General features: G+C 41.2%; 1 long non-coding RNA gene across 1 annotated transcript; it reads right to left on the bottom strand.

Moving 5' to 3' along the window:
• Window positions 1–10,162: 10,162 nt before the first annotated feature.
• Window positions 10,163–12,991, bottom strand: LOC128382599 (uncharacterized). Its single transcript, XR_008323772.1, has 3 exons — window positions 12,925–12,991; window positions 11,292–11,364; window positions 10,163–10,172 (listed from the first exon to the last, which is right to left on the bottom strand). It is a non-coding gene; the product is annotated as an uncharacterized LOC128382599 (long non-coding RNA).
• Between the last annotated feature and the right edge of the window lie 929 nt (window positions 12,992–13,920).

The following is a 13,920-nucleotide window of genomic DNA, read 5'->3' as shown; positions in this document are numbered from 1 at the left end:
AGGGCTTGAGTAGTTACTGTATGACATAAGACAAGTAACAAAAGGGGGCCATGCTGCTTTCTACAGCTACACCACAGCAGCACACCCACATTGTAACCACTAGTGGATGATGAAAAATGCTGAGGAGAACAGAATTTAGATGATGTCCAAAAATGTCTAAATGTATGGCTCTAAGATCAAACACTTCTCCTAGTTTAAGTAAAGAAAGGACCTCAGTCCTGTATGATTAGTGCTCCCTGATTGCTTATTTCTCCTATTTTACTTTTGAAATTTTTCCTCTTGCTCATTCTGCTGTATGAACAGCATGCCATATAAAATAAAAACTAATTGCACACTCTCAAAATGAGTTATGTTGTTATGGGGTGATCTTTTTCTATTTTATGGCTGTTATTCTTGGCATTGTCTTTTATTTTTGATTTATTATCTAATGGTAATAGATTGTGGTTCTGGTAAATACTGCAGCTGTCCGTTCAGAAGTGTGTGTCCTCTGGCCTGCTCACCAGCGAGCCTAAAATAAGTCGCGGTTTGTTATGCTTGTTTGAACAGAAGCTGTGGCCTCTTCATTTTGTGGTCTCCAGCAGAACTCTCTTTTTTTTTTCTCTCTCTCTCTCTCTCTAAATATAATCCTGAACACCACTACCTCATCCCACTCTCCTTGTGCCATTGTAATAACTGACCAACCCAAACACATACATTTTTACATTTTAATTTACTAGGGGAAAAAAGACCATGGAAACTTCTACAGGACATTAGTAACTGGCTGATTTTATGTTCTTAAAACCAGACGCCACCAAGCAAGTGGGGCAATTCATCATAGAAATCAACTTTTGCCAGCTTTTCCTCAGCTCACACACATAGGGGAATTGTCCAGCATGTCACTAACTCCATTGCTTAAGCCATTAACATCAAGTGAGACCGCTAGAAATGGCCAGAAACAACACATATTGTTTCATTCCCATGAAGTGCTTATGGTGGGATGGAGCATGACAGCGAGGAAAGATATCTGAACACTTGAATGTTGAAATCTGTGAACAGTTTCATATGAAAATACACTTCACTGGTGAAAAGCTGCGATAAAATGAAGTGAAGCGGCAACTAATACCTTCAGCTGTCAGCCTAATAACGCATTGCTCCGAAGTCGGTGCTACTTTAATGACCTGAAGCGTGGACAGATTATATGCAAAAAAAGAGCTCGCTGTCAAAACTGTGCCCGAGCGAGCGTATCAGCAGCACCTCATCTGTTTTCCACTAACACGCCAAAAGAGAAATCACAAGTCCATGTGTCTATTGGAGCAGATTGAACTTGGCGGATGTGTGTTAAACGGCCGGGCCCCTGGAGTACTAAATAATGATTCCCAGTGGCCTCTTGCTCGGTGTGGGAGTGCAGCACAGGAGAAGACTGAATGGAAAAATCTTCTGTCCAAACAACGGCCTGCTGCTGTCTCCGCCGCGCGCCCTGAGCGTCTGTCATCAGCCGTCCACATTGTTTTTGAACAATTGGCACTAATTTGCCATCTGGTTGAGGGAGCCTTTGTTGCGCGGGAAGGGAAGCATTGTGCAATTATCAATAGCGAGTCCACTTAGGGAGCCACCGGTGGACAGAGACAAATGAGGAGACAATGGTCTTTATCTTGGCTCTGCTCTGGTTCACTTTATTGGCTTTGAATGTTTATCTGACAATATTACAAAAGTAGGGTATGTAAATGTTATATTCATACTAGACTGACATGATTATTAGTTGGTTTTACAACATGTCATATACCAAACATTACATCAGCTTCAATTAGTTATACATGATGACCGTGAGAGCTCAACTGAAGAAAGCACATGCAAGTTGACTGAATCAACTTCACTCAACACATAAGCAACACAATGAAACACACTGAAAATACAGAACACAACACCAAATATAGAAATTCATTGCAAAAACAGATATTACAGTCAAATACAGAAATGCACTGCAAGAACAGATATTACAACCAAATGGAAAAATGCATTGCAAATACAGCCACAACACAATCGAATACAGAAATGCACTGCAAAAAAAAGACCAAATACAGAAATACACTGCAGAAACAGAAAATATGACCAAACACAGAAATGCATTGCAAGTACACTGCAAAGCCAAATAAAGAAACATGCTGCAAATAGACAACACAAGGAAGTTTAGAAAACCCAAGTTTACTCATTCCATGATGTTGTGCAGCCTGTTAACCTGCACATTGTGAAGAGACAACACATGCACATGCAATTCAGTAAATATGTTATTATATCTAAATCATGCAATCAGAATATTAAACTGAGATAAACTTAAATCTTTAGCCCATTTTCCAACACACCTCGATTAATGCTGTGCATGTTTTGCTGTCATTCATCATTATTATATATTTGCTTGAATTTGCAAATGATTTCTTATGATGTAACATTATGCATTAAGCTGTCAGAGTCACTGCAGGTTGAAGATGTGTTGAATAAGTTAATAGTCTCTCTTTGGTAAAAATAAAAATCATGTTACACTTGGGTGTGAAAAGCTCTGAGATTAACAGATACAATATTACAGGATATGATGGGTTAAAAACTCTCTCTGTTGCAGTATGCCCACAAGGTTAAGAAGACCGAGAAAATAGCTTCTTAGAGTAACAGCCACTTCTCTCCTCTCCTCACCTCCAACTTTTCTATTTTTCTTTCCTCCTCCTCCTCCTCCTCCTCCTCCTCCTCCTCCTCATTCTGCCCTCCTCTCTGCTCCATCCTCGGGGGGAGAAATGCACAGTGATGTCACTGTGGCTGAAAGAGTAACAAAGCACCGGTGCCTTTCTTATTTTTCCAGTTTGTTTCTCTCTCTGTCTCACTCGACCCCCTCCCACCCCACCAACACCCATACACCCCCTACTCTGCCCTCTCCATCTCCCTCAAGTTTTTGTTGTGTATTACCCCTACCCCCACCCCTTGCACCACCACCACCACCACCACCACCCTCTTCACTCCAATACATTTTGCAGCTGGGCCCGGAGAAGATGAGAAGTGGTGCTTTCTGTCCACAAATCAATAGGCCTTACTCACCTTTGAGTCAGGCTGCAGAGGCAACATCATCACTGTATTCGGCTGTACAGTACGTACAAGGGAGGGGGGTAGGGGTGGTGGAGGGAGCGAGGGGACCCAGGGGTGCTAGCCTGCCTGTCTAATGCATTATTGAGGAGTGCATCTCAGCCATCAGTTGCAGGTAGAGGGCTGAAATAGTCTTATTAGCTGCTGCAGACAGAAGTGTGGTGGAAAACACAGCTGAAATCCAGCGTCTGTGAGGTAGAAGCCTATATTACTTTTTTCGGGGGCTGCTCAGGGATTTGTCTGACGGGAATCTGGAAAACTTGACTTGCATTGAAATATTCTGACAAATGATCAGATTCCCTCATCAAGTTGTAAATATTATTAAAGGCCACGAGGTAATATATCTTTGTTTTACTGTCTTTGTCTGAGAGGAAATTTTTGGCCTTTCTTGACATTTAAGAAAAGTTTCCAAATCCTCGAAGACAGCAGAGCATTCTTTGGTCAAAATAATAACTTCATTGTTTTCTGTATATGTATCTATGTTTGATAAAACCCCTTCTGAGTATAGATTAGATTCATATCAGTATCTAATTAATTCGTAATGTGTTGGAGGCTGTTTTGACTCCATAAGCCAGGGTCCTTTTCATTGAATTTTCAATAAACATCTTGCCCTGAGGTTGCACTCTCGGAAAAATAATCTCTTCAGCCCCTGTCAGCATTGGAGATCCAACAGCATAGTTAAATATTCTCAACCAAAAAACCCAGAAAGCAAGTTTAATTTGGAAAGTTAATTCACACCCCAGTGGGTCTGTAAATGGTATGAAAAACCAATGAGCATTGACGAGCTATTAAAAATGCATGTCCCCAATAGGAGCACTTGATTCAGTCATCTATGAACAAAATATGTTTGATTAACTTATTCATATCATTTTTTTGAAATGTATTTAAATTGCATCATGCTGATACGATTGAAAACATTGCTAGGCTGGTATTTAAAGGGAAATAAATGACAGCTACATTCAATATACTGTAAGGTTTGAAAATTAAAAGTCAGAAATATTACTATGGTCTGCCTTCTCTCTTCTGTGTTTTACAGAGAGTGAACAAACCGCAGCAAAGCTTTGACAAACACAGACTTCCCCTGCCATAGTTAATATTAATGGCTTACACTCATAAAACAAACACACACACTTTGTGAATAATCCAAACAATGACAGTATTGCTTGTAAAATAATCCCATGCAGAGCGTGGAGAGGGGAAGAGAGGAGCGACAATTCAGACTGGTTTGAACAATCCTGTCAGGTTCATTTAATTGGTTTGTGGTGTGTGCTGGAGCGGGTGACAGCGTTCAGCAAATGGCATTTCACAGATCTAAATCCTGACATCCCTCCATAGATAATGAACAGAGCTGCATCTGTTGATATGCATAGGTCTCTTTTGTCAAAGAAGGATACAGTCCCTCCTTGTTAAAATATGAATATGCAACTTTGATCAGTAATAAAGATGAAGGTGTTGCACCATCTTCCAAAGCTATGTTGAGTATACAGTGAATGAGCCCCGTGTGCACGCTCTGTCCGATGAGAGCCTCGGTGGAACCTCAGTAATATTAGACTGATAAGACTTACAGGATGGAGCTGTTTTTGTCTAATTAGGCAGAGCAGCAAGGGAACTTTAACTAGGGCAAAGAGAAACCAGGCCAAACCCTATTATATTTAAAATACCTGATGCTGTGAGACAGCACTGTAATTGCACCAGCTAGCTAGCTAGCCTCGGGACGTGCTGCGCAGACCCACCTATCAAATGATCACCCAACTGGGTCTGGGAAGAGCAGCTAAATAATGTTGCTTAATTACGTCTAGTAGACTAACTTAATTAAATCTTCTCTGCCTCTCATGCTTGATGGTTAGGCCTTAAAGCTGATGATCCAGAGCCAGAGTAAAGCATGAGAAATGTTGCTAATGCTGCTAAATGCTGCTAACAACCATCCATTCAATCATGATTAGATGGGTACAATAGTCATATTTTAATCACTATTACATACTAGAAATGTGAGTTATCACTTAAACACCAAGCTGTGTGTTGTAAATTTGAGTATGTAAACGTTAGCTAGTAAGCAAACAGAAACAGTTACATAAAATAAATAGAGAAATGGTTGAAACAGATTCCTAAAAGTAATAAATTAAGTATGTAAACGTTAGCTAGTAAGCAAACAGAAACAGTTACCTAGAAGAAATGGATAAATGGTTGAAACAGATTCTTATATATTCTTATATTTGAGCTAGAGCTCAAAGTAATGGTTAAAAAGGTGAAGTTGTTAGCTAAAAATAATTGATAAGCAGTGTGCTAGCTAAGTAAGATAATGATAAATGGCTAAAATAGGTAGCCAAAACCAATTAATAAACAGTTCAGACAGTAATTACCCTAAATTTTAATGACAAATGTTTCAGATATAGAGCTTCTGCCACTGAAACCTGAATATATAGTGTTTAATAGTATGAAAAAAAATTATTGTAACAATAACCACTTTTATAAAATGAATAGTGGTGAATAACATCCAGTTAGGCCTATCAACTTATGTGTAAGTGTTTAAAACATGACAGGTGGTGTGTATAAAGAGGTAGTTGAGTTTATCTAGGATCCATAAAAAAAAGGTTGGGACCCACTCATGTTCTGTAGTTCAAGGAGAACATTCACAGGCTGCGACTTCAACCCATGCTGACAAGTCAGACTGCATTGCTGCTCACATTATTTTGGTCGTCACTACCCTCACAGACATGTCGCATCCAATTACCTGAAAAGTGAACTTAAGTGATATGCATCTGGAGCAACTGCCATCTTACAACTACACTACATCATACTGTGTGAATTGATTCACTGGCCCGTAACACAATCTCTTATTCATGTGTTCAGACGCAGGTCGGCGCATCTTTCTCTCACTCACTCTTTCTCTCTCTCTTACACACACACACACACACACACACACACACACACACACACACACACACAGAACTGCTGCTGCTCTGCTGAACTGTGCATCCCATAACAGATCCTCAGTGGAAGTGAGGACTCCTCCAAAACACTCCCATGTTTTGAGCAGCAGCTCATAGTGACATAACTGGACACAAAGGAGCTATTGTTGACATCCAGTGATACTGAAACTGCCTTTGTCATTGCTTCTATACATGCTAGACTCACCATGATACTGAGGCAGATTACTGTCAGTAGCTTCAGTGTATTATACGTTCAGCAAGTGGCCTCACATGAAACGTTAGAGGCTGGATAACCTGCAAAAGCCTGGGCTAGAGACCAAAAGATAACACCAGTAAGATCTGTCCTTGCTGTGCAGTTCAAGCCAGCCAGTAGTATTTTTTTTCCTTCTCTCCTAACAACTCAACGCTGAATCGTCTCACATTCCTCGCCATTTCTCTAATACTGTAGGTAACATACAGACAGGCGATGGGCCACGCCTTGAGGCTGAACCTAGAGTGACCTGATAACTGCCAGCCCGGTCAGGGGAGGGTGTTTTCCAGGAAATGGATAGTTGTCCCCTGCCCTGCTGACCCGCAGTACTGTTTGCATACCAATATTTACACAATAGTTCCATGTCCTTTTCAAATGAAGAAATGCAGAAAATGCCAGGAATCTAGAGCAATTCACAAAAAATCTTGATAGGAATAAAATGCAGGTGGACATCTGCTCTTGAGAAACATTAAAATGACCATACTGTATGTATGCAAGATACATTCACAATCTCAAAAGATATGTCCATAGATTAATTTTAAATAGACACGTGATTTTTGTCATCCCAGAATTGTTGGAAAAGCTTTTCCACAAGTTCTCCTGAATTGGCTACAGGTTGGAAATGTACATTTACAGCATTTGTATGAAAATTCAACCGAATCTCACCACAAGCCAAAAGAGCAGTGCAGCAGTAACACTGACGAGATCCTGCGCACAAGCCCAGAGTCATAACTTGTGTCAGTGTTGATGATAACACTGATATAAGTAAAAGCTTAAGGGCCAATATCCTCACTCTGTGCAAAAGACAGATTTAGATGGCAGTGTGATTTAAGGAACAGAATGTGTGAACCTTTCCCTATCTGCACGGTGGTCTTCTGGTTGAACACTAAGCAGGCCTGTGGAGGTACTATCCCAAAAGGGCCCCATTCAATCAATCTAAGACGTCTAAATGTAAATAAACCTGTGTGATGGCAGCGGTGGGTGGCTGGGTAGCGGTCTCGGCGTGGGGAACTGTGAGCCTCAGGGAAATAGAGCAAGAAAAAGCAAGCAAACCGTGACCCGAAGTGATTTGTACCTCTGGAGTAACTTCATTGGGACCCTTGGGGTGCCATACAATGCAGCGTATATTGGATTTGTTTACACCTCACTTGGCCTCAAAGGCCACCACGACGGGTGGTGGTAGAGGGAGGGTCAAAGACGGGCTCATGGCTCCATTTGCAGATCGAGGGCACAGAGGGAGAGCTCTGTCTCGCTTTTGAACGCAGACACGAGGTCAGCTGACTCAGATCTCGATTCTATATACTCCCGATGGGAGGACAGGCTAATAACTGTTTTGGGATCAGAGGGAGATGAACGCCCGTCTCTAGGCAGACAGGACACACGCAGAGGCTGCAGACAGGACTTGACTTGCGGATCACATTAATCCCATCGGTGCAGCTTAACTCCTAAATTGCTGTCAATCTTGCTAACCACAATCTTTATGTAAATGGAGGAGACTCAAACAGACTAGGAGGTGGTGGTTAGGAAAATGATAGAATGTGTTGTGATATACTGCATAATATGAGACTAAAAGATTAGGCAGTAACAGGGACAGGCTTACCAAGGGGTATGGGTATGCTTGAGTAACAACAGCACTGCCAATTGCCTCTTCAAGTTTATACTGTAAGGAAAACTTTGGCTTACAAATTCTTGAGGATGTGAAAAACTGGAAACCTTGCTATGAATTCATAAATTTCAGCCCTTGTTAGGAGTTCACCAGATGACCACCAGTCTACAGAGTAATGACTGAATTGTCTGACAATGTGAGTACTGTACAGCTTTGGACCCGAGGCTGATGCCGTTGTGTAGTTAAGGGGATCTCTATGTGAGTGTACGGGGCCAGGGAAGCAGGGAGCTGCCTGCCAGCAGAAATGCAGCTGCAGGGCTTAAGGAGCCAGAGGCCCGGCTGTATGAATGCATCAAGTAGATGTTAATTGGCGGCCCCCGCTTTCTGCCACTAGTTGAACTCCTCCCCCTTCCCTCCCTTCCTCCCGCTCTCCCTCTTTTTAAGAACAAATGCCACATTCCTGCCATCAGTTATCTGCTCTGCTGACAGCCCCAGTGGCCCGTGGAGGACTCCCCCCTGCAACCTGTCCACTCCAGGAGGAGGCCTGTTTACACAGTGCTGATTGGGAGCGCCCTGCACTGCCCTTGTGACCTCTCCCCCTTCTTACGCCCCCACTCTTTCTCTCCCTTCTCCCTCTTTCTTTTCTACACTCCTATTCTTTCCTGGCCCCTCTCCCTCGCTACTCCCCCTTCACTGTTCCCTGTGCCCTCGGTCCTCTGAAGCACCCGCAGTGGGACGAGGGGCGGCGCTGCTCTGCGGAAGCCCAGGCAGTGGGGATGTAAATCAGTCATGGTTTTTACAGGCCTTCCTTAAGTGAGCCCAAGGGCCACAGTGGGTCTCAGTGGTGGTTGGCCCAGATTTGCAGCTTATTCATAGGGAAGAAGTGACTTTTGTTCTGCTCATAGATGCTCAGTTTCAACACTCCAAAATGCCCTGATTAAATGGGATTCAGGCCCTGACTAACTACATGCTCCCATTTCACATTACACATTTGATTAAATAAAAATAATACAGATGCTATTAGAAAGTTTCAGAAACTGAATGTGGGGGGAAAGAATCAACACTCGGTCAGTGTTTCTGAAGTCAGAGTTAATTTGAGATACTGCATTTCATACTTTTGCACAGTCACCTGAGAGCCTCATCAGCTCTGGTAGTGAACAGTTACTCCAATCAACACCTGTCAACAGCAATAACAGCATGGACTAAATAATAGGATCACCTTACGTCATCTAATGCTAATGTTTTTGAGTCTTTGAGACTGCCATATTGTAATTTCTACATGATGTCTTTTGTTGCACTGTCGTCCATTTTTGTTTTACAGGAAGCTTTGCTATGATCATGGCTATTTTAGAAAGAACAAGAGTCCATACTAACAGCTCCGTAAGACTGGACTTCAGGGGTGCTTTGAGCTAAACGCTATTGACAGCATGCTAGCATTGTGATGTTAGTGTGTCAGAATGCTACCATTTCCTGATGAGTGTCAGTTTTGCAGGTACTTGATTGTATATCAAAGTTGCATCAAATTAATATTTTACAATACAATACAATACAATATAAACAACTTTATTAATCCCACTAGGAGCAATTTGTTTGAAGCAGTGTGTTGTACACACAAACAAACAAATAATTTATCATCCAATAGATTTTTAAGTTTGGACTGACTGACAGATGATGTAGTTATCCCTGGAACCATATTGCTAGCATGACTAAAAATGATGTACAAACCCTGTCAATCAAAATAAGAAAATGAAGACATGAACAAATGAGGTTAGTCACATGTTTGTGAATCTTTCAGATATCTGTCATTTACAGATCAGATGATCATGTGTTGATGTTACATAGCCACACTACAACATGCTGTTACGTACAAAGAGAGGAATTTCTGCTTTATTTTCGATTCCATAAATGAACTGTTTGCCCTGCTGTGAAAACAGACTTCAAATGAACTGCTAAAGACTTTGAGAGAGAGAGGGCGTGTCAAAGTAGAGGAGGGGAAAAAAAACAGAGGCAGAGCGAGGCAGGAGGGGAGAGGCAGATAGGGAGGGGAAGAGGGAGGGATTGGGAGGGAGAGGAGCAAAGAGACAAAACTGTACATCGGCGTGGTTTCTGTCGAGGGGCCGGGCGCACGCCTCTGAAGTCTGGGGCCCCTGAGCTTCCAGCTGTGTGAAGGGTTTTGCTGGAGCTTGTCATCACATTGGGAGGAGGCTGCAAGGAGGCGGCTAATATCCTCCAGCAGCAACCGCCCCATAATCAGTACTACACTGCACTGCACTGCACTGCACTAAAGACAGAGAGGAGAGGAGAGTGGGTAGTTTAAGCTTCATTCTCTTTCCAATGTAGGCACAATAAATACAATAAATCCCACATTTTTGGTACTTTATTAAAAAAAAACACCAGACATCAAATCAGGTGCTAACAGAATACACATACACTGTATTATTTAATAATAGGCTACTAAAATTAACTCAATTCTGATAAAACAAGGACTCTCTCAAGTTATTTAATCATAAATGGCATGTGGCTAAGTCTCACAGTTTTCTAATGGCAGTTGATTAAATTCACTCAAATGTTTTACCACTGCTGTAAAATGGTTTATCTTTCAGGGAGGGCTGGCACATCACTCGTTTGTTGAAAATGAAAATAATTACCATAATATAAATGGCAAAATAAGAGAAAAAAACTCCACATAATTCCACACAAAACTCCACTAAATAGTGATCTGTTAAAAGAGGGCAAAGTTCCTGCAAAGATAATGATTTATGTCTTTTATTTTTTGTCATTATTTCTGCAGGTTGGGGGTGTTTCAGGTCATGTGCTCGTTAAGCGATTTGAAACACAGGTGTGCCTCATTGAATCCTGAAGGCAGAGAGAGGGCACTGTGAAGCTGTTAAAAGGGAGGCTACCGCTGTTCTGCAGTCGGTGATATTGCATTAAAGTGTGAGCTTGTGCGCACACGCTGAACCTCGGATGCCAACAATGCCAATAAATGTCTATTTTGTTTGTTACTTTGTAGTCTTTGAATGCTTGCCATCTTAAATTCACACCCGCGCTTACCTGAGCAGATGATACATAGTGGCAGTGAGAATGGCGTTTGTTGATTTTACTTCAACTTTAAATACCTTTCTTTTAAACTTCACTGGGGTTTGTTGTTTTTGCTTCTGTCCCATCATTTTTGTGCAAAGTTTTTTTTTTATGCTGAAACATCTGCCGCCCTTGTTATAGGGCGTTGACACTCCCTCATTGTTGCTTTTTCAATCTGTGAATCTAAAGATCAGATGATTTTAAAGAAAGAAACACTTGTGGCCGATGATCACTCATTACAGTGTGCAAGAGTCAACATGAGGCGCCAGAAACTAATAAAAAAGCCAAACTATAAATCATTTTTGTTCTTATTACTAACCGATCAGCTGGCCAACCAACATTTTATACGACATTTTGCATTAAAAGTCATCTGGTCATCAACTCCAGGTGGCCTGAAACATATTAAAGTATTCCATGGATTATGTGGATTGAAATGTGGATCAGGAGAGACCACAGTATGCGAGAAATGTTTAGAAATCAACAAGCAATAAAAAAGGCTATCTCCCTCATGAATTATTATAACATTTTAAAATATTATATTTAATATTATTTTAAAAGGTTTCACAATCAGTTGATGATTCTATGACCATGGATTGATATCAAGTTTCATTCCTAGATGTAAAAAAGAAAGGTCAATCCCTCCATTTCACATCAGTGACAGTTAATTCCATTACGAAATTTTAAAACAAGATCCGCACCAGAAACAAATGAAATTATCTCCCTCCCTTTGGTGTTTTTTGTTTACTTCTTTTCAGAGAAATGACATTACACTGCTCAATACCAGATTAAAAGCCTTATTAGACAGGATGGGTGGATTCACTTGTGGTGTTGAGAAATATTGTTACTCATGGCATATTGCAGGTTGAATGGGGACACAAAGGGGAGGAGGGGGGTGACCTCAGAAGCAGTGACCCAGAGTGAGTCCCATGTCCCTCGGTGGCCCTGGCCCGCTCAGCCCCAAATTCCTGAGCGTCTCCAGCCTTCGGACAGCCTCCTCTGCAGACAAACAGCAGGGTCCAGGTTCCACTTAGTGAGCTTCTTGGAAAACTCTTTTATCTTGTTTAGCACACGCTGCCCCATGTTGGCACGGCACCAACACATTTCATGCAATCCCAATGCGCGCGCACGGGGGAAAACGTGCACCAATACAAACACACAGATTGCGGTTTAGGTTACTGATTCACAAAGTGTTTTCAAAAGCTGTCATTTACCCTATTGGTCTGTCATTAAACGGATTTGAATGAGATCAGAGCAATTATAATTTATAGGGCTTGATGGTAAAAGGGGAAAAAGAAGTGTAAAGAAAGCAGTCGGTAGAATAAAGCAGACAGTGCCTTCATGTGGTTGTGCTTTTGAAAAACCCCCGTGAACCAGAGGGGTGTGTGTCTTGTTGAATCGGCGATACCTCCAGGGCTTCAACATTTATCTTTTTTTGTGCCGTTTTCCTGCTGGTCACGGAATTTCTGGAATATTATGGAATTTAGGGAGGTGTATTCCAGACAGGAGGTACCAGAGGATTTGATTAAATTTGATATATTGTGTGGGTGAGTTAGGAAGTCTTATCTATATTTTAGATGCCCAGCCTGTTCAGCCGGTTACAAAGACAGCATTGATAAACCAGGAAGGAAGAAGTTTATGGACATGGAAGTGCTACAACTTCAGTGGGGGAAATCATGTCTGTAGAAATGTATTTATGTGTCACTTTTTAAAACAAAAGTTGCAAAGTGATTCACCATTAAAGCATGAACTATCATAGAGGCAGGAGAGTAACAAGCAAAACCCTTTTTTCTCATTTGATTTGGATAATCTTAGACACTGGTCCTCCAACTCAAAAGACTCTAAGTTACTATAGACACAACAATTCAGAAATGTACTCAGGGTCTTCACCAGCTAGAGCCTGATAGCTAATAAATACATATTTATGCTGAATTCTAAACTCCATTACGTCTCACCTTGCTTCTCAGAGTTCAGGCAGTCCTTGAGAGTGTCTATCTGTGTCCTAAAATGACATAATGTTTATTATACATTCATGTGAAAGAAGCCCTCTAGTGGCTGTATTAATTGGGACAGGAGCAAAGAAGGAAATCGGGGGACGTTTTTATAGACCAACAAACAAAACACTGGACTTTACATGCACAATGTGTAATTTCTGTCATAGGGGTCTCTCAATCAAAATAATAGATGGAGTTTGATAAAGTTGTGTGGGGTCATGGGAGTTGTTGTCTTTATTGTTCCAATCAACCTCTGCTGGTAAGGATTCCTTTAAGTGTTCATCATTCAGGAGGGTTTTACCGGTAACTAAATTATCCGTACATCTCCAAAACAAACAGACCAGGTGATTAAGGTTAAGAACAGTGACTAAAGCAGTTTCACATTAAAATTACATGTTGTGTTCAGTGGAAACAGGCTGTGAGCTGAGCTACTAATGTTTGCTCAGCTTGTTTCTCTGACAATTTACCAGAAGTAGAATTATCTACAGAGGTCTCCTCCTCTCCAAAACAAATGTACACATGGATTCAGAACAGTAAAAACACTGAGTAAAGCAGTTTTATGTATATTAAAAGGAGAAAAAAAATAGTGTTTGGCAGACAGGGGACATCCGGGAGCTGCTAGCCAAGCTGCAGCTAATGTTTGCTCAGCTTGTTTAACTTAAGTCCAGACGTTCAATGACTAAAATTCATCATCCTGTTTAGAAAATATCCTTAACAACAGCCAAAATCTAAAAACGCTTATCATAAAAATGTGGCTTAAAACTAAATATTTGATTTCATGATAGAGTTTATGGCGGATAACTACAATGCCAACGTATTATCTTGTACATGTGTACTCTATGGTAGATGGCATTGTGGCAGACAGCCACAACACTGACACATGTGCTGAAGATGTTTATCGTCTTGTTTCCCATTTCCAGAATGAAGTCAACATTGTTTCCTTTTGTTGTTTTGTTT

Source organism: Scomber japonicus, chromosome 21 (genome assembly GCF_027409825.1).
Source record: "Scomber japonicus isolate fScoJap1 chromosome 21, fScoJap1.pri, whole genome shotgun sequence".
Lineage (NCBI taxonomy): Eukaryota > Metazoa > Chordata > Actinopteri > Scombriformes > Scombridae > Scomber > Scomber japonicus.
This window is presented reverse-complemented; position numbering and strand designations above follow the sequence as displayed.